The following is a 22,673-nucleotide window of genomic DNA, read 5'->3' as shown; positions in this document are numbered from 1 at the left end:
AAGATCCAAGTTCTTTTATGTGAAGTTTAAAAAGAATTTCAAGTGTGGATGATAGGGAAGATAATTGGCAATTCAGGGACCCTGAGGTGGTTTAGAAAAGAAAACCCTGAAATATTTGACATTAGATCTCAACTTCAAAAAAGGTTTTCTTTAATTCAAAAACTGGAAGAAATAACTTTTCTAAATGCATGTTGAGACTTATGACAGCACTGAAGTGGTCATCATCATGTTTCTTCCTTCATCCCTTTAATAAAAATGACTGTTTTCTCAACTGTTCACATAGTTGTGTTAAATCTGATATTCCTCAGTACTGTTTGTGGTAGAGATACACAAAATATGTTCTAAATATATTTGTCACTATTCTGTGAATCTTTTTCTAACAATAATTATGTTGGCTTTAAACTAAACATAAAATTAGGATTCATGATGAAATAAAAACTACACCAAAGATAAAACTTCATTATTGATTTAGAATTGAGTGCCCTGACTGTCAAAAAACTTAGATATTCAAGCACACTGTGGTACATATGTGTGGTACAAATTACAGTGGAAAAGAGCAACGATTTTCTGAGATAAGGTGTCAGTTCTTAACAATTATAAATAAAGAAATTTTCAAGTGAAATATGAAAATATGAAATGTATATGTGAAATACACATGGCTTCCTGGTTTTGAGGAATTTCCTACTATATTTTTTATAATTTGGCAGCTTGTGAATATATGATTAAGATTATGTTATTGTCAATGTCATTTAAATGTCTCATATAAACACACACACACACATACAATACATTTTTAGACTAACTTTAGGTAAAAGACTTTTCTAGGTATGCTTTCAGAAATTACTCAAATACATTCACTACAGAAAATCCAGTAGAAAGTATAAAATGTTTCCGACACTATCAGTTTGTTTTCTCCTAGAAGACACAAATGATATCCCACTTGTGAATCTAGAGAGTTGAGAGTTTTAGGTCTTTCACTCAGCATCTAATCTGACAAAAATCAAAAGAAAGGTGTGTTTTAACTTCTTGCACCTTCAAATTAGAATGAATGAATCAAATGAAGGATATATGTTTCCAACAGCCTGGCAAACCATGACAACTGGTTTATTCTCCAGCTTCATAGGACTCCAAACTGAAATGATTAGGAATAGAAAGGAAATGACCCATAACAGTAGGAAGGAGATCACAGTTTGCAGAGCTTTTATGTGGACCTTGATGCTGGGATCTTGAGATCCTTTGTCATGGAGCTGCATCTTCTTGAGATGTTTACACAGAGAACAGATTAGCAGCAGAAAAGATATCAGGGTCAGAGTGAAGGGTATCACGTTTGCAAGCGTGGCTACATTCAAGTTGGAAAGGCGCATTACATTACTCAATTTGATCTTCCAAGTTACATTTCCTTCATATTCTTTTGTCCACACATTCATATCCATGTTTTTCATCACAAGATGACAAATCAAAAATAACAAAGCTCCCAACACTATCACCAGAACTACACCTTTAGCCTTCCTTTTTAAGTGATAAAAAATAAGTCTGGAGAAATTGGCAATCTTGAGCAAATAAAATATGCTGAGGCTAGCAGCAAGCCAGAGGCTGAAATGGTTGGTTACTGCCCAGGCATTAGAAATAAAAATTCTTACTTTTAAACTAGATGAAGTTGAATTATTAAATTCTGTGAACGATGTCAACAGGAAAGTACCAGCTTAAACCAATGGACGAGTTCAATGCTGCCTTTATGGAAAATATGGTTAGTCCCAAAACAGCTCAAAGTAATCCTTATTCATAGAGCCTCTGTTCTTGCTATAAGCTGAAATTTTTCATACTGATGTTGAAGAGAAAGCTGAATTTTCATTGGCTAGCATGCAAATAAAGACATATCTTCTTTCATTGCTTTGCAATGAAAAGCAAAGAGTAACTAATGGAGTCACATCACCCCTGCCTGATCCAGCCTTAAATAGGCCAAACTCTAACTAGATCCAAGATGCAAAACTTGGACCATCTCAAATCACCAGAGCCAGCCACCAAACCATAGCTTAAGAAAACAGAATCCAAAAACGTGAGATATAAATATCTAACATGGTTTTGGAGAAGTTTCTTTTGCAGAAAAACTGATATAGGTACTCTGCTAAACCAAGAGTGAGAGAAATATGTGTGTCCTTGTTGTGTCAGAAATTCAGGAACCAAAGGAAAAACAGATTAGAAATATCAAAGTTTTTGTAATATGAGGTGAATATTTAAGACTAGAAGAAAACTTTTGGAAAGATCTGGGGGCTATAGGTAACAGTATCTCAAATTTCTACATTTCACAACTAAAATAAGAATCCACTTTAACTCTCTTGAGTTGTATAAGAATGTATGTAAATGGTGGATTTTTACCCTAGGTATATAATGAGCAGAGAAATTAATAATTTTTACATAACAGTTCTCCTAATTTGTATTTTTTTAAATAAAATTATAATGCACACTTAGAAATGGGCCAAAACAAAAATAGGAAAGAGCAATGTATCACAAACACTTGTGTAACCATCATGCAAGGTAAGACATGGAACACTACCAACAGTCTAGGTCCTCTTCCATTCCACTTTCCAAGCCCCTAAACCTTTCTTCACATCTCCTGAGATAAATAATATTGGTAATTTATGATGATCATTTTCTTGATTTTTCTTTATACTTTACCAACTAGGTTTGCAACCCTAAACTCCATAGCTTAGTGTATCCTGCTTTGAATTGTGTATAGGTGCAATTCTGTTTGTTCTTCTTGTTCATGGCTTCTTGCACTTGACATCATGTTTCTGAAATTTAGTTGTATAATTGCATGTACATGTGATTCATTTTTTTCACCTATGTTGTTCTGCTGTATGAATTTGGTGCAATCATTCATATAATTCCATCATCCTTAGTTAATATATATTCAGCGAGTCTATTTCTGAGCTATTACGAATAACTCTGCTATAAGCATTATTTCATATATCATTTGATGCAATTCCTATTGTAGGGTCGTTAAATAAGATGTTAAAATTCTCACAGACATAGAAAAGTGCAAAAAACAATTTAACTAAATGTATTCCTGTCACATTTACCTCCGGTCTCTTTTGTACTATTTGCATATATCTTATCAATTATATGTTTAACTCAATAAGATGCTATTATTTTATTCAGTCAGCATTCATTTATAATTATGCACATATTTATAATTTCTGTTAATTTTTATTTCTTCTTGCATGTTTAACCTTGTATTTTCAATAATTTTTACTCTATCTGACAAATATCATTTGGATTTTTGTTTAAGAAGGTCCACTATTTTTTTGAAACACACTGAAAACATGAGTTCTTTAAATTCTACCTTCCATTTTTCTGTTGAAAATCAGGTTGTTATTTAGAAAGTTGTTCCTTTTAAAATAACCTGTCTTTTCCTCTGGCTACTTTTCAGATTTTCTATTGGTCTTTGATATCCTGTGTCATTTTATGTTAATTTGTTTTTAGTTATCTTGTCTAACCTTTGATTGTTACTAAAAATATATGAATTGATACAGTTTATCACTTTTGGAAAAATCTCCATAACATTGCTTCTGCCCTATCTTATCCCTTTTTATCTTCCAGAAATCCAGAAGTATGTCAGATGCTCTGACTGTAGCATCAATGCCTCTTATCCTCTTAGCCTTGTATTTTCCATCTTGTGGTCTCATTAGGCTTCATTCTTTGTAGTTGTCTTCCAATTCACTAGTTCCCTCTTCTCCTTTATCTAACTGGTTGTTAACTCTGTCTATTGGATTCTCAATATTGTTTATTCATTTTTTCCTCTTATTGTTTTAGTAGTAGAAACAATCTTTTATTCTTCTTCTATAAATCACTTTCTATGGAGAAACAGAACAAAGTACTCTTACCACCAAGTTTTTAAAGAAAATGGGGTTCTTTGGTTGGTTGGTTGGTTGGTGTTTTTTGTTTTGTTTTTTTGTAGTATGCATGACATAAAAATGGTAAAAATTTTCTTCTTTTCCCAAGACTTTGGTCACAAAATAGAATAAAAGCTTGCTCTACACATTCTCCTGCAAGTTAGAAGAACCTGGAAATTGATGTGATGTGAGTGGCTTTTTTTTGGATAGCAGTTTGTCTGTTAATGAATCTTTGCCACACACTCTCCCCACAGAGAAATTCCGTGAGCTGTGCTGAATCTCAAAATGCCATTCCAATAAATAAATTATAGCACCTCAGTCCTAGCTAAACCATTCTATTTCATAAATTAATTTTTACTCTTTTATTAGCAGAAATAGGGCTCTGTGCCTTCAAACTTCTTCATTATCAGGTGAGATATAGAGGATGTGAGGGCTTACTTCTATTTTATTTATTTAGTAATGAAATTCTCACTTTAGGTGTGCCAGCAACCTGTGAAGGCTGATGACCTGGGGCAGGATGGGAGAATGCCAGAGGATAGATGGGCAAAGGACTGGACCCTCATTGCCTTCTCCCATCCTCCTCAAAGCTTCAGCACAATTCTGAAGCAAAGCATGCTTGTGGGAGAACCCAGAGTTGCCTAAGATTTAATTCATGCCATCAGGTTAATGGAGCACTTAGGATAATCAAGCTGAGTTTTTAAAATATCCAGAAAGTTGGGCCGGGCGCGGTGGCTCACGCCTGCAATCCCAGCACTTTGGGAGGCCGAGGCGGGTGGATCACGAGGTCAAGAGATCGAGACCATCCTGGTCAACATGGTGAAACCCCGTCTCTACTAAATATACAAAAAAATTAGCTGGGCATGGTGGCGCGTGCCTGTAATCCCAGCTACTCAGGAGGCTGAGGCAGGAGAATTGCCTGAACCCAGGAGGCGGAGGTTGCGGTGAGCCGAGATCGCGCCATTGCACTCCAGCCTGGGTAACAAGAGCAAAACTCCGTCTCAAAAAAAAAAAAAAAAATCCAGAAAGTTAAATTTGTTATACATATAAGTTTCTGAACTGAGATTAGTATTTGCTTTACCTGGCATTAGGCAGTGCTATAAATCAATTATTTAAATATTTATGTAAAATGTAAAAAGGAGTAGATGTACACATATCAAATTTCCATAAACTTTGCAATATAAACATAATTTATACTATTAATCTTTTTTCAACAAAAATGTGAAAACATTAAAAAAATAAAATCTTCACTTTAGAAGTAAGAGCTTGATTATGAAATGGCTTATTTAGCTTTCCAATTAAAGAATTTTATTAACAACACAACTAAATCTTATAGTGCTCCTAACATTAGTTTAAGGTTTTCTATAATGATTTGCTGAAGCAATGTATTTTAATCTAAACCATACTTAATTTCTAAATCTAAATGTCTTCAGCTCAACTTGAAATTTTCTGTTTACTAATATAACTTTCCCACAATGATAGTCTTTTAAAAATTTATTAGACATTATCCAACTATGTATTTCAAAAATAAATTACTTAATGAGATAGATGTAGATGATGATTGACGATGATGATGATTTCAGCTAAAAGGGGCCAAACTCTTCTATAAATGTGACTTCATTCATGTTTTCTAAGTGCTACAGTTCAGGGTGATGCACTCAAGAACTTATGTTTCTTATATTATTCTCAGCATCAGGCAAAGACAAACATCCTCAGACAGTATTTCATTAAGAATAAGTTAAAACCAACATATTTTCAATGATTTACTGGCTATTTTTTCTACCATATTCTGAAAATTATGACAAAAGTGCCCAACAACAAAGAATATTCTCTTTTTGGCTGTTGAATTTTCATTGCACTTGCATATGAACTTATACAAATCCTCTATAGAACTACATAGTACATAAACTGTATTTCATCTCCTAATAGTGTCATTAGCAGGCAAAATTCTCTCAACTGCTTATTTACAATCTCAGCTACTGTCACTAAATCTGGGTTATTTTATTATAGCAGTCAAAGTAACACTACATACACACAAACACACTCAAAGATTATACTAAATATGTTTTATGCCTTAACAAAGTCATCTTTCTATGTTTTCTTCTCTAATAGAGAGTCAAAAAATTTATAGTAACAAAATATTTTCCCCAACACAAATGCCTTGTGCATGCATAGTACTGTAATCTTTGAATGATAACAATATAATTATTTCACTTAGGGATAAATGTAGCAAAAATTATCCTATATACTTAATATCTATAGTCCTATATACCTCAATATCTGTGACTTTATTAAAAATTCCCCAATTTCTGCCAATTTAAAATGTAAATCATGAATAATTAAATTGGAAACAAGAAAAAGTCGTTGCAATATAGTTGTTCAAAATCTGGTGTTTCAAATTAAGATTAGCATTAAGGATGTGGATGTACACTTCCTGCTTATATCTTTCTTTTTTAAATTAATTTTTTTAAGTGTAAGATTTTATCCTTATTTCTTTCTACCATAATGCTGTATTCTTTATGCAGCAAAACTCTAATTACAATGGTACGTGTAAGAATATATTGTTTCAGTCTAATTTTATATTCATTCATTTACTTAACATATCTTAACATTTAAAATAGTTTCATTATTGTGGAACATAACATACATAGAGAAAGCAATAAAACCTAAATGCACAGTAAGAGAAAAAAAAAGTCACATCAACACTCATATTCCACACCTTCATCAAAAAATAGAATTTGCCAGCAATCCAGACACTCCTCATATATTCTTTCTTGTTGATATCATTTCCCTTTTGTTTCCTCCCCAGTATCTCAGTTGTTATGATAATCACTTACATGTTTCACTTTAGTTTTGGCACCAATATAATAAATTATAAAAATTTATTTCAAATTATAAGAATTATAAGAACTTGAAATAATTTATAATTTGTTTTATAAGAAATTATAAGAATTTATAATGTCCTTTGTAAGGAATTATAAGAATTTATTTGCAAAAATGTAAAAAATATTTTTGCAAATTTTATATTAATGTGATTATACTGAATGTTGTTTGATGTTAATAATTACTCATATCTGTATATACTGCTATCTATGTAAATCAAATTTTTTCATTTTTCTTTTTGTATATATTCATTGTAAACATGTTTTTCTAGTTCATTCATTTTGATTGCTGTATAGCATTCTATAAGTGTGCCATAATTTATTTGTTCATTGTATTATTGATGGTTATTTGGGAGACTTCTAAACTTTAGCTATTAAAACTTGGTGACACATACAGAATACATATACTGTATATGTATTCTGATATGAGTGCAAATCCTGAGTCTTGGGATGTGATCCTTCATCTTAATCAAATAATGTCATACTCAAAGTCATTGTACTGATTTTTAATCCTAGGAGCAGTGTTTGAAAACTCCTACTGCTTCATATGCTTTCCAAAATTCATTGAATAATTCTTGCACTTTCATATTTATATAAAATATAATTAAACTTGGCTGGGCGCGGTGGCTCACACTTGTAATCCCTGCACTTTGGGAGGCCAAGACGAGTGGATAACCTCAGGTAAAAAGTTCAAGACCACCCTGACCAACATGGTGAAAAACCATCTCTACTAAAAATACAAAAATTAGCCAGGCATGGTGACGCACGTCTGTAATCCCAGCTACTGAGAAGGCTGAGGCAGGAGAATCACTTGAACCTGGAGGTGGAGGTTGCAGTGAGCGGAGATAGCACCATTGCACTTCAACCTGAGGACAAAGCAAGACTGTCTCAAAAAATAAATAGAATAAAATATTATTAAACTTAACATTTTACAAAACTTTTTCTGTTATAATTCAGAATGTATCTTTAGTTCAAAAATTACATCAATCTTTTAATTCTATGACTATGATTTCATGTACATTTATTAAGGATTAATTATATATTTCATATATTTATTTGTTTATATTTTATTATTGATTTTCTGCTTTTTTCTTGAAGTTTCAAATAATTTTTTGTTATAAGCAAGTGTAATTATACTAGAGATATTTCCTTTAATCAATCATTATGCCAAATGACTTTGAGAAAATATGAGTGGTTAATGGCATATTGTAGGGGAAATTTCAGGATTGTTTAACAAGTCCTAAAAGGACACAGAGAAAAAAATATTAAAATATAAAAATAATGTATAAGTTTAATATAGCTGTCCATGGGAAATACAAATTCTACCATTACTAGTATGGAAAACATGATTGGTAGTTAAACATGCCATGTCTGAATTTTTTTTAAGGCAGGCCTAATATCACTGGACAAGACTCTCTTTAAGGTCCTGGCCTTAAATTTTATGTGCACCTGTTTTCTGAATGTGCAGTAACAGTCTTGTTCTTTTTAAATTCTCTGACCAATGCCAAACAGGAAAGTACCAGGGCATGCTAATGAATGAATTCAACGCTGTCTTCATGGAAAACATGATAATTTCTGAAACAGCTCAAATTAACTTCTATTCAAACACTATGTCCTGACTATAAGATGAAATTTTTTATATTGATGTTGAAGTGAAAGCTGAATTCTCATTTGCTGGCATGCAAATAAAGACATACTCTCTTTCATTGTTTTGCAGTAATTTTCCTTGTTTAACCTCTTCCTAATTTCTGTTCAGCAATGTCAGTTGTCAGGGAATTTTTAAAAACCAACACATAGATACTACATTTGATACCTAAATTGTTAAAAGGAGCTTTGTGGTAACTAGAATCATGACCACCGTGGATTTATTTTTTTAATGTCAGATTTATGTAGACAGAATCCAAAGTTTTCTTATCAAAAGAATCCAAGGTTTTCTTGGGAAGCACAAGAAGGCCAATACTCTTTAAAATCTGCTTGCTAGTAATTTTATGTATAAGTCTGTTGTCAACAAGCTCATTAACAAAAACACAGACACGCATACATGCATACATACTCCTCATGGATGAGAGGAATTACCAACCTATAATTTCCAAATGGAAAATGAATTTCAGGCAAGTCATCCAGGTTGAAATAGCCCTATTTTCCTGCTCACACTTTTTAGTCCATTTTCAATATTTATAAACTTATCTCTCATGCTTAAGCTTTTGAATAAGTCATTCTTTCAAGTCTAGTTAATATTTAAATATGAATTGTTAAATTAAAATATTCAGCAATTTTAAAATATTCTATAGGCACTTAAAAAATGTATTTTCTATTGAAGACTCTAGACTTCCCTCAGTATGAATATTCACTTTCATTTTTCTCTGTTTAATTTACTTTTGATTATGCTATTAAGAAGAATAGATATTAATATTAGTCTTCAATCTTGTCAGGTTTTATAGTATGTAGAGAGCCAGAGTAGCCCACCCCCTCAAGGAGGATCAGCAGCAAGGCTGCTGTGAACTTGGGGTGAACTCCAAGAGAAGAGAAACAATAATAGGAGAATGTGTATGTCTCAGAGAAGAGCAGTAGGACCTAGCAAAAGATAACCAGCTTTCACTGACCTTGCTGCAAGAGAGTTGTCAGCTGAGGTATGTTAACTGAAGTGTCAGAATTATAACCACAAGCTGTTCTGGGTAACTGCACCCTCCCTCTGCTATGTGCTTTGTGAACACATAAAATAAAGTACTCTGAGGCAGGACAGGGCCGGAGAAACTGATACTTTCACTTTCCCGGACCGCCTGGCCCTGCTTTTCTATGTTTGTCTTTGTGTTTTTCTTCATCCCCCACCATTCCCTCTTAGGTCTTCGCAGGATGAAGCGCACACCAGAACAGTTATAGTTGTTTCTAAGAGATCTTGGAGTCAGACTGCCAAGATGGGAAACCAGTTTTTCTGTTTCATATAGCGATAATTCTTAGACTCCATTTTACAACTACTCTCTACCTCAGTATGATCACCCAAAAATGCAGATAATAATAATACTCTCTTTGGGTAGTCCGTGTGAGGAGTTAGTATGTACAGCATTTGTATAACTGCTTTCAATTTTACCTGTCTGGGACAGGAAAAACCAAAGACCTTTTAGTTACTGATTTGATCCTGTGTTACTAGATATTTAGAAGATGCCAGTGAAAATTTCCATTTTTCTTCTTCTTCTCCTTCTTCTTCTTCTGCTTCTTCTTTTTCCTCTTCCTCTTCTTCTTCTTCCTTTTTTTTTTCTGAGAAAGGCTCTTGTTCTGTCACCCAAGCTGGAATGCAGTGTAACAATCATACCTCACTGTAGTTTTGAACTATTGGACATAAGTGATACTCCTGCCTTCCTGCCTCAGCTTGCCAAGTAACTGAGACCATAGGTGTGCACCACCAGGCCTGCTAATTTTTAAATTTTTTGTGGAGTCAGGGTTTCCTTATGTTGCCTATTCTAGTCTCGAACTCCCGGGCTCACGTGATTCTTCAACCTTGTCCTCTCAATCCCTGTGCTGGGATTACAGGCATGAGCAACAGTGCCTGCCCAAGAACTTCAATTTTTGAGTAGAATATAGCAAGTTCACAAGAAGGGAAGACGTCCTTCTGCAACAACAACAATAAGAGAGATAAAAGACCAAAGATATTTTTTTAATTCATCAGAGAGTTGTACAAGCAATGAGGACCAGCTGAACTGAAATTCAGCATGAGAGCTTTTGTAGATGAAGAGTCAATTTATATGTTCAGTGCAATCCCTATCAAATACCAGCAGGTATTTTTTGTTTTGCATAAAGTGAAATAGGTGTCCTAAAATATATCTGGAAATACCAAGTTACCAGATCACAAAAAGAAATTTAAAAAAATAACAAAGTTGCAGAATTACATTTTCTGATTTCAAAGCTTATTACAAAGCTGCACTTATCATGATGTACTGGCATTACAGTAGTCAAAAAGAACATGAAACACAATGGAGAGTCCAGAAATTAACACTGACATTCATGGCCATTTGTATCCAAAAAAATATCATTGCTGTTAAATAGGAATTAATACTTTTTCAACAAATGATACTGAGAAAATTTAGTATCCACATGCATAAAGATGAATTTATATCCTTATTTCATACCATCCCAAGAAAAACTTCATAATTAATCATAGAGCTACATGTAAAAACTGTGTTTAGTAACTGAGATACAAACACCTACTAATTGTATCAAATACAAGCAATAAATGTTATGGATGCTCCCTAGAATTTGTATTTTTTTTTTGAGACATAATCTCACTCTGTGGCCCAGGCTGGAGTGGAGTGGTACAAACTTGGCTCACAGCAGCCTCCATCTCTGGGCTCAAGCAACCACCCATCTTAGCCTCCTGACTAACTGGGACTACAGGCTACTAGCGCACACCACCATACCCAACAAATTTTTGTATTTTTGGTAGAAACAGAGTTTGGCCATGTCACCCAAGCTGGTCTTGAACTTCTGGGTTTAAGTGATCCACCTGCCTTGGTCTCCCAAAGTGCTCCATTTAAGGCTGACCCACCATGCCCACCCTGATACTATTACTTCTAAATTTAACTTTAACATTTGAAAGAAAAATGTTATATGTGAATAAATAAATAACATATACGAATAATCACCCTTATTCCTCTCTATTAAATCATTTGCCTACATTGTCAGTAAGGACCAACAAAACAAGCATAATTGATCAGAGACTGAAGAATTAAGACTTTGGGCAGTCTGACAGTTTTAGTTTAGAGACAAGAGGAGGAACTAGTAAAGGAGACTGAGAAGTAGTGCCCAGTGAACAAGGATAAAATCAGAAGAGGGCAGCATCCAGGAATGCAAATAAGCTATGTTCGATGCTGCTGATAGGTCATGTAACATGAAGATTAAGCATTGGCAATATAGGCTTGTTGGTGATCTTACAAATATCAGAATCAATGAAATGATGACAGCAGTAGCCTCATTGGAAAGAGTTTGTGAGCCAATAGTCAAAGAGGCTTCCTACTTTGGTAAAATACTTATCAACCAATAAGAAAATGCAGCTAAAAAGCTGATTCCTGAAGTCAGCTTTTGATGTGGAAAATCAAAGACCCTTAGCCATTTCTAAGGACTGAACCAACTCAGAGAAGAAGATTTCAATGACTGGAGGGAAGCTTAAATCCTGCTGATGAGGGATGTTGAAAATTCACAAGAATATTCAGGAGGTATTCATATGCTGCTTTCTCAAAGACCTATAGCCATTAACTAGATATCAGTACCCAGAGGAAAGGACACATATCCACACTATCCAAGATGTATCGGTATGGGGACTTAACTAACACTAATGGCTGGGTACCCAAAAAGACACTGTGGCCCACTGGATGGAGTGAAAGATTATTTAAAATTTTTTGTTATTTGTTTTATTTTGTTTTGATTTGGGTTTGTTTAGAGGCACAGTCTCGCTCTACTACCCAGGCTGTAGCATAGTGGCAGGATCATAGCTCACTGCAGCCTTGAATTCCTGGATTTGTAACAGAGTGCCCCCATGTTTTCTAAGAAAAAGAGAATGAATTACTATTTTTTAAATCGATTTATTTATTTATTTTAATACTGAGTTATGTACCACCATGCCAAACTAAATTTGTTTTATTTTAGATTTTTTCTTTTCTTTCTTTCTTTTTTTTTTTTTTAACTAGAAACAGGATCTTGCTAATGTTGCCCAGGGTGATCTCAAACTCCTGGACTCAAGGGATCCTCCCACTTTGGCCTCCCAAAGTGCCAGGACTACAGACAAGAGCCACCACACCTAGGCTGAAGTGAAAGTTTGTGAAGGTCAGATACTATCTAGAGCTTTGGCTCATATCCATCCCAAGGTGGATTTAATGACTTTGTCATTATTACACTCCCCTTCCTGCATGTGTAACTGAAATGGACTCACATGGCAGCTGCCAGAGCTCTCACATTCTTCCTGACCTGTAGGGTAAGAAACATTATTATAGCAGGGCCAAGGGGAACCCTCTGAAATTCTCCCCTACTGGCAACAATAAATAAAAAGTATTAACTGCATTCTCCAAGGAACAGAATTGGCCATTGCCATGAAAAAAACATTTGACAGTTACAGGAGAGAGTAGTCCTTTTTATATACCTATTCAGTTAACCTGTCTGGCCTCTACCAAAACCAAATGGATTAAAAAATGAGTGCAGATTATCATAAACTTAAATCACCATTTACAAATGCTCTCCAGGATGTGGTGTCTCCACTGAGAATAGCATAGCTTCTGGCACTTGTATATGGCTCTTGATTTGGTGAACATTTCGTATTTGACATGCATTTGGGAGGAAAATGAAAACAAGTTGTCTTTGTGTGGTAAGAGGAAGAGTTCTGCTTCACTGCTTTATGTCAGGGCTATGTGACTGCTGCTCTCAATTTAATTGACGTTTTGCAAAACATCATGCTAATTCAATATATTAATAATGTTACATAACTTGATACATATAAGCAGGAAGTGGAAAGTTCCTCAAATGCAGTATAACACTTAAACATTAAAAAGAAGTGAAATCCCAGAAGAAGAGAGATAAATCTGAGCAGATTCGGGGACCTACAAAATAGATGTTGTTTTTAGGGGTCCAAAGCTCCTGGTCCACAAGTTGAAACATACTTTTTAAAGTAAATGGCATGTTGCCCAAGATATATTTCCTATCATTAAAAAAGAAGCCCAGTGTCTGCCGGCTCTCTTGGGATGTAGGAGCCAACATATTCTACATTTGTGGATAGTGCTCTGACTCATTAATGGAGTTTTCCTAAAGACTATTAGTTTCCAGTAAAACCCAGATCAAAAGATATCTCTACAGCAGACGTAGATTTTGGTCCAAGGTGCTCTGGCCATTGTGCCAGATAATCCAGCAGAATTCAGAGCTGCTACATGCAAGAACAGTGGGCATTATGGAACTCTGTGAATGTCTCCATCAAGCCCATAGGAGAGGGGAGAGCAAACCGCAAGGGAATTAGTGCTAGACCATTTCTTCTCCAGCACATGAGTACCATCTGTCTGAAAAATAAAATAGGAAGTGCAGAACATTAATCCAAGCATACAGCCCCTTGAAGCATAAGGCCCTGTGTAACTGCACAAGTCATATGCTCATAAAACCAGTAACAATTGGAGGGCATATGCACATCTGAGTGCCCCGAGAAGTGGACTGTATTGGGCACAAGCATGTGCTTCCTCAGATTCCCTTGACTGTCTCCTATTGTCTTGGTGAGCACATTGCCTGATCCAGATCATCCTTCTATCTGGGACTTGAATGGATCACCACACTGAGCATGAGGCTTATGACCAAAAAGCAGGTTTGTTGCCCACCACATGTAGACTCTAATTAAAAAGAGTGAGTTTGAAACGAACAAACAAAAAACCGAATTTATCCCAAAGCGAGCTTAGGGGAAGGAACACAAAGCATCATAACTTTAAATGAGCTGCTTCAAATTTGGAGCAGAAACCAGGCATTTTTATATAGTTTGGGAGAAAATCAGCAAGGGCAGGAAAACCCCTGCTACTAGGAAGTTGAATTGATGGCTTCCTGTGCAGAAGTACATTGTAAAAGTGGCCAAGTAGGCATGCTTCCAATATATTCTCCTAGTGGATGGAGTTACAAGGTGACCCATTGGAAGTGAAAGTTCCGTGGGGACATGCTTTTGTCAAAGGTGTTCAAACTCAAGCGACTCCATCTTGAATAGGGGCTGAGTAAAATGAGGCTGAGACTTGCTGTGCTACATTCCCAGGAGGTTAGGCATTCTTCATCACAGAATGAATTAGGAAGTCGGCACAAGATAGGGGTCACAAAGACCCTAGTAATAAAACAGGATGCAATAAAGAAGCCAGCCAAAACCAAGATGGCAACAAAAGTGACCTCTGGTTGTCCTCACTGCTCATTATACACTAATCATAATGCTTTAACATGCTCAAAGAGACTCCCACCAGCCATGACAGTTTACAAATGCCATAACAACATCTGGAAGCTACTCTGTATGGTCTATAAAGGAAGAGAAACCTTTCATTCTGTGAATTCATAATTAATGCACCCCTTGTTTAGTATATGATCAAGAAATAACCATAAAAATAGCCAACCAGCAGCTCTAGGGGCTGCTCTGCCTCTGCCATTCTTTCATTCCTTTGCTTTCTTAATAAACTTGTTTTCACTTATGGACTCACGCCGAATTTTTTCTTGCTCAAAATCCAAGAACTCCCTCTTGGGGTCTGGATCCAGATGACTTTTTGGTAACATTTTGGTCTGCAAATCGACTGTCAACTCTCAAGGGAGAGATCCCTCTTGGAGCAAATAGATGAACTTGCCCCGTAGGGAATGTCTGGTGAGAGGGAGGTGAACAGCGATATTTGCAGTCCTAAAGGTTTAAGTTGAAAACAAGGAACACAGGGAAAGAACAGAGGAGAAAACAGAAGAATAAAACATAATTAATTATATTTTAGAAAAATGAGTGTATTTGTGTTCCCAGACCAAACCAAAGGTTGGGCTGCTTATTCTCGTGGTCCAATAACAAGATGCAGATAAACTGGGAGAGAAGGGAGTTTTTATTTCTGTAACCAGTTACAGAGAGAAGGCCTGGAGATTGTCGCCAAACCAACTCAGAATTACAAAGTTTTTCCAGAGGTTATATACCTTTTAAGCTATACGTCTGTGTGTAACTGTGCATTCATGTAAAGACATAGTGATTAACTTTTTTGATCTATAACTAAGATCTGAGTCTTGAAGATCTTCCTCTGGAGCCTCAGTAAATTTACTTTATCTAAATGGGTCTACGTACTGGGGTGATTTCCCTTATCTTGTCTCCTGCTAAATCATGGAGGTTTGGGAATTCCTTCAGACCCCCAATAAAGTTGTTTGTGGAGGCCTGGGGAGTTTCTTTAGATCCCAAAATAAGTTGTTTAATCCCAAATGAGTCCTGTTAAGAATTCCTTTGTTATCTTGTCATGCTCCAAGGCCCAGCAAAGGCCAAGGCAAAACTCTTGGTGGGCTTTTGTTACATCCCAGCCTTCGTATGAGGGCACTGGCTCTATCAGCTTTTAATATTTAACTTAACCACTTAGTGAGTGCTGAAATGGTTGTTATAGAGGCCTGCATTAGTGAGACTGGGCTTGCCACACTTGGTTACAGTCTGTCTTTCTCAGCAGCCACCAAGAGGTTGGAAATGTAAGAAAGAAAAGCAGAGAAGGTGGTTCTCCCTCAGGAAAACCATGACCAAAAGGAAAGGGAAAACAAGTGACAGCTGAGCAGACACAGTCTCCCTTCTCTCTCACTTTCATGGACTAAAGCTGACTGTGTTTTCCCCTCATAGCTTTTTGGAAAAGTTGGGAAGCCAAGTGCATGTATCTGATGACCACCATGCTGTCTCTCTCACCTCGTCGTGAAGTGGCCGCCAGCAGAGTCAGATCATCATCACCACACATTGTTTCACATCTGCTCTTGCCTCAATCTCCACATGTCCCCCTCTGACTGCCCTGGACTTACATTCCAAATAAATGTCATCACTTTAATATCAGGCATTGGCTCTGATTTTAGATGCCTGTTGCTAAGATATTCATTCAGTTGTACAATTATTCATTCACTTTTCTGTGAGTGTATAATGTGGCAATTAAAATGTTTATTTAGAAAGGATACTAAACAAAATAATATACAAATAACATTTAAGTAAAGTGACTGGTTACTAACTCAATTTTTAAAAACCAAATGCCATTTTTGTTTATATAATCACCAGCTAGAAAATATCATAAAATAAAAATAAAATCATTCACAATAAAAAATGTATGCAAATATGCCAAAATCTTTTATGCGCTTTTCAAAAAGTATTTTAATAGGTAGCATCTAATTTTGATATTCCACCTTGTCTCCATTTCACACACCTAATATAGCTGCATCAAGGCTACATTATAGTAATATTTCCCTAGAATTGTGGAATAGTCAAACTTTTGCTCTGAGAAATGCTTCTTCTTGGATAAGCCTGCAAACTCAACCTGAAACCAGAACAAAGAAATGCATGCAACTCCAGATTTGTGATGAGTTTCATTTTCATGGGTTTACCACATCAATTTATTCATTTATCCACCAATTTATTTGTTCATTAACATATCATTTTTGACCAACTATTCTTTGTGCTGGCTTTTAGGTCCTGTGAGTTAAGAAAAAGCAAGACAGATAGTATCTCTTCTTTTACGGTGCTTACATTGTACTGGGAAAGATACATGATAAACAAATAACATATAAATTAGATGTGGAGATTATTTATCTTAAGGTTTAAATAACATTGTTATCATTTCATAATGCCAGGAATTAATACAGTCACATAGAATTTAGCTGTTCAACAGGCTGTACGTTTCCTTCTTATATAGAAGGTGCTATCAATTTATATGTCAACACACTTTCTGTCATTTCATCATTTACACCGATTATATTAAAATATTTCTTTAACACATTCCTAACATCAATATACAGATTTCATAGATGCCTTTTTAACATTTGCAGAAAGTTTCATTCAGTAATGATCCATAGTTTCTACGACCTCTTTACACTGAGCTTTTTCTTGAGATAGGAAAGATTTCAGTTCTTGTTAAGGAATTTTTGTTTGTTTGGTGGGTTTTTTTTGTTTTTGGTTTTTTGTGTTTTTTTTTTTTGAGACTGAGTTTCAGTCTTGTTACCCAGGCTGGAGTGCAATGGAGCAATCTCAGCTCGCTGCAAGTTCTGTCTCCCAGGTTCAAACGATTCTCCTTCCTCAGCCTCCCAAGTAGCTGAGAATACAGGCACATACCACCGTGTTCAGCTAATTTTTGTATTTTTAGTAGAGACAGGGTTTCACCCTGTTGGCCAGGCTGTTCTCTAACTCCTGACCCCAAGTGATCCACCCACCTTGGCCTCCCGAAAGTTCTGGGATTACAGGTGTGAGCCACTTCACCTGGCCTCCTTCATATTCTTCTGTCCACACACTCTCATCCATGGTTATCACAGCAAGCTTACAATCCAAAAATACCAAAGGCCTCAATAGTACCACCAGAACAACACGATTAATTCTATTCTTTAGGTGGAAAAGAATAAGGTTGGAGAAACTGGCAATCTTGAGTAAATAAAATATGCTGAGGCTCGTAGCAAGCCAGATGCTAAAATGTTTGGTTACTGCCCAGGCATTATAAGCAACAAGTCTTACTTCTAGACTATATAAAGCTGGATTAAATGCACTTGAAGACCAATGTAATAATGATACTCAGAGCAAACCAATTCTGAAGAGCAGCAGAGCAGTGAGAATTTAGTCAGCTGAGGCGATCTTTTGTGTCTTGACCCAGTCAATGAAATTTACCAGTGCTATGAAGTCACTGGCAAATTTCCAAGAAAAAATGCTAAGACTACCAGAAATGACAAAATTTTAAGTAGAAACCCTAACTTGTCTAAAGAGACAAAAAGAAAAAATGCAGGCCTAATAACACTGGTTGTGATTCCTTTAATATCTTAAGTTTGATATACACTTGATTCCTGAACATGCAATAATATTCTTTCTGCTTCTAAATTCTTTGACTAATGTCAACAGAAAAGCACCAGGATATGCTAATGGATGAGCTCAATGCTGCTTTTATGGAAATTATTCTTATTCCCAAAATAGCTGAAATGGAATCTGATTCATATACTGTTGTTCTTGCTATATGTTGAAATTTTTTATATTGACTTTGAAGTAAAAGGTGAATTCTCATTTGCTAGTATGCAAATAAAGAAATATTCTTTTTCATTGTTTTGCAATTATTTCCTTGTTTAACCTCTCCATAATTTGTATTTAGCATTTTCAGTTTTTACATAGGGAAATTTTAAAACCCAATATATATGTCATACAATAAATGTCTAAATTGTTAAAGGAACTTGGTCATACCAGGATCATATAAATAAGGATTTATTTTTTAATGCTAGATTTACATATATAGAATCCAAAGCTTTTATCAAAATCATCCAAGGTTTTTCTGGGAACCATAAGAAACCCAATATGCCTTAAAATCAGGTTCCTGCTAACCAATACTTTCCTATGACTTTATTGTTAACAAGTTTATAAATACAAAACACACATTTAAACCCCTTGGAGATGGAAGGAATTATTTTCTTTTAATTTACAAAATGAAAAATGAGTATCCAGGTAGAGGTCATCCAGGTAGAATTAGTCCTATTTTCCCACTCAGGGTTTTCAGACCAGAATAATAGTTATCAAACATATTTCTCATGCTTAGGCCTTTGTAAAGTTACTCTCAAGTCTATTTAATGTTTAAATATTAATTATTTAATTAAACTATTCAGCAATTTTGTAAATATTCTTGACTACCCCATCCTCTGACATATTATCTTGCAGTATTCTCCCCCAACAAGCAGGGTGACTACCTTAACCTTTGGATTGTGAGTTCACTCACGTAATTTGCTTTGGTAAACAGGAAATTAGTAAACTTTATATAGATCTTTGAGATGGCTTCCACATTGGAGTTTCTTGCTCTTCTCCATTTACCATGAGCAGATGCCCACACTAGTACACCGTTCCTAGAAGCAGAATAAGAATGAGATCGCCCCCTCCAGATCTAGCCTAAATTGGCCAAACTCTAACTTCAAGATGCAAAACATGGTCCATCTCAAATTACCAGAATGATCCACCCAAATCCAGCTTAGGAAAATGGAATCTAAAGATATGTGAGGTATCAATATCTAATGTCGTTTTGGAGAAGTTTCTTTTTCAAATAATGCTAACTGATAGAGATACTTTGCTAAACCAGGAGAATGGGAAATATATCCACCCTTGGTGCATCAGGAATCCAACAGCCAAGGGAAACATAGATGAGGAATATCAAAGTTTTGACATGTGAAGTGCATAATTAAAGCTGAAAGAAAAAAGCCTATGGAAAAATCTGGGGTTGGCAAGTGACATCATGCCAAATTTCCACAAGTTGTAACTAAAATAAGAGAGTTTCTATTTCAACTCTCTTAGAGTTGTGTAAGAATGAATATACATAGTTGATTTTCCCCCTCTGTACATAATGAGAAGAGTAATCATTTCTATGAGACATTTTTCCTAATTAAAAATTTTTATATTAAAATTGTAATGCACACATAGAAATGTGTCAAAATAAAACTAGGAAATACAGCAATGTATCATAAACAGTCAAGTAACCATCATGTAGGGCAAGACAAGGAACATTGCAAACAGCCTAGGTCCACCTCCATGACACTTTCCAAGCCCCCATACCTTTCTTCACAACTCCTGAGGTAAGTAATATCCAAAATTTGTGATCATTTCTTTGATTTTCTTTATACTTCACCAACTAGGTATGTGACCCTAAACTCAGTATCTTGGTTTGGTCTGCTTTGAACTGTGTATAGATAGGTACAATCCTATATGTTTTTATTCATGGCTTCCTAGACTCAACATTATGTATCTGAAATTTAATCAATAGTTGCATGTTCATGTGATTTATCTCTTTTCATTTCTCTACATTGTTTAATTTTATGAATTTACTGTAATTATTTATCTATCCTTAGTTGATATATATTTGGACAGTTTCTTTTCTGAACTACTATGAATAATGCTACTATGAACATTCTTTCACATACACTTGCTACAATTCCTTTGCATATATCTCTAGGTGTAGAATTACAGGGTCCTTGATTATGATGTCCAAATTATCCTCACAGACATAGAAAGTCCAAAAAATAATTTATCTAAATCTATTTCTGTAACCTTAACTCCAGTCTCTTTATTGCTATTTGCATATATCTTATTAATTATACATTTAGTCCAACAAGACACTATTATTTTAGATAGTGAACATTCATTTAGAATTATGCACATATTTATAATTTCATTAATTTTTATTTCTTCTTACATGTTTAATTTTGTATTTTTGGTAATTTTTATTTTATCTGAAAAAATATTTTTAATTTCTGTCTATGAAAGGCTGCTATTCTTTGGAAACACACTGAAGACATCATTTCATTGAATTCCTGCTTTCATATTTCCTGTTGAAAATCAGGTTGTTATTTAGAATGAGACTCTTTTTAACATAATCTCTTTTACCTCTAGCTACTTTTCAGATTTTCTATTGATCTTTGATGTCCTGCGTCATTTTATGTTAAATTTTTTTAGTTATTTTGTCCAAAAGTCAATGGCTCCTTAAAATTTATGGAAGGACACATTTCATCATTTTTGGCAAAATTTCCCCAACATTGCTTTTGCCCCATTTCTCTTCTCTAATCTTTCAGAACTCAAGAAGTATGTTAGATATTCTAACTTTAACATCAATGTCTCTTACCCTCCAGCCTTGTATTTTTCTGGAGTTTGTTAGTACGCTAAGCCATAAAAACAGTAACAATTTTCTTCTATTCCCAACTCTTTGGCCAGAGAATAGAATAAAAGCTTGGTCTAGCCATGTTCCTGCAAGTTGAAAGAAACCGGAAATTAATCTGAATTGAGTAGCTTTTTCTGGAATGTGGGTAACACCCACCATGCGCACTGAGGAAGGAGAACTGTCCAGACCCCAGGCACAATTAGTGCCTGAAGAATATCTTATAGTGTTATTACTCAGCTATTTCCTTTATATAATCCTTCATATATAATCATATATTAGTTGATAGAATTAGTGCCTGAAGTATAACTTACTGCTTACATATATCTAGCTTATATAATAATACTTAATACTTACATCTAACATACTTAGTTCTATATAATATTTCTATAGAATCATATAGGTATTGTAGTCAGAGCTGTACTAACACATTTAGTGCTGCTTTATATAATCCTTGCATATAATCACATAGTAGTATGTAGTAGGAGGAATGCCTAGAGCAGTCACAGAACAGAAGCAGTACATGGGAAAACAGCCAGACCAGGACAAGAACCAAAGACCCAGGTGGTGCCGTCCCTGCCTGAAAGGGCATATGCTATACGGCAGGCTTGGAGCAAAAGCCTCTCCTCCTGATAAAGGAGTTGTAGTACCTTGCATCCAGTTCCTGTGGAAAGTAGGCCAGTCACAGTGGCTGTACACCCTGTCAGTCTTTTCTCAATTCTGTGCTGGCTCAAATCATCTTCCCATAAAAATCTTAAGAGAAGAGCACAAGTTGGTCAGTTCCCACTGCATTAAGCTTACAGTATCCTTCTATTAGGAATCCTTTGAAGTCTCCAGCCCCCAGATAAGAAGTGCTGTGCACGACACCTGTTGCACACAGCCTACCTCCTTGCCTCAGTGACCTAATGGGGGTGGGCCCTTTTTTCTGTACACAGCCCTCTACTACTGCACACAGCATGGCCCCCTGCTGTGCACGGCCCACCTCTCTGCCTCGGTGACATAATAGGGTGGCCCCCTTGCTTGTGACTCATGTGATTATGTATGCCCTATTACTAAGCCTATAGATGATGACCTCACTCAGGACCCTGCCCCCTGCTTGTACCTAATAAATACAGATGCTCTTGGGCATTCGGGGGCCCGCTGATCTCCACTCACAGGTGGTGTGGCCCCTGAGGCCACACGCTCATCACCAGTTCTTCAGTGTCCTGTCTCTTTACTTCTTGGATCCTGCACCTCGTCACAGCATAAGGGACACCCCACGACGCTGTGGGGCCCAACAGCCCTACATTGGAAGGCAGCTTGTCTGTTGCGGAGTCCTCACCAAAACTCTCCTCATACAGAAATTGAATAAGCAACTCTGGATCTCAAAATACAATTCCAGTAAATAAAAAATAGTCCCTAAACCACAACTGCACCATTCTATTCTACGAATTAATTTTCATTTTGCTTATATAATAGAAATGGGGCTCTGTGACTTTGAACTCCATCATTACCCAAGTAAAATAGAGATGTGAAGGCTTACTTCTATTTGATTTATTTAATCTAAAATCCTC

The 22,673-nt window shown here is 35.6% G+C and overlaps 1 pseudogene; it reads right to left on the bottom strand.

Moving 5' to 3' along the window:
• Positions 1-1,034: 1,034 nt before the first annotated feature.
• LOC110568071 (taste receptor type 2 member 20-like) lies at positions 1,035-22,078 on the bottom strand (annotated as a pseudogene).
• Between the last annotated feature and the right edge of the window lie 595 nt (positions 22,079-22,673).

This window comes from Aotus nancymaae, unplaced genomic scaffold, assembly GCF_030222135.1.
Source record: "Aotus nancymaae isolate 86718 unplaced genomic scaffold, 86718_ANA_hifiasm-v0.15.2.pri h1tg000016l, whole genome shotgun sequence".
NCBI lineage: Eukaryota > Metazoa > Chordata > Mammalia > Primates > Aotidae > Aotus > Aotus nancymaae.
The sequence above is the reverse complement of the archived record's forward strand: the minus strand, read 5'-3'. Positions and strand labels throughout refer to the sequence as shown.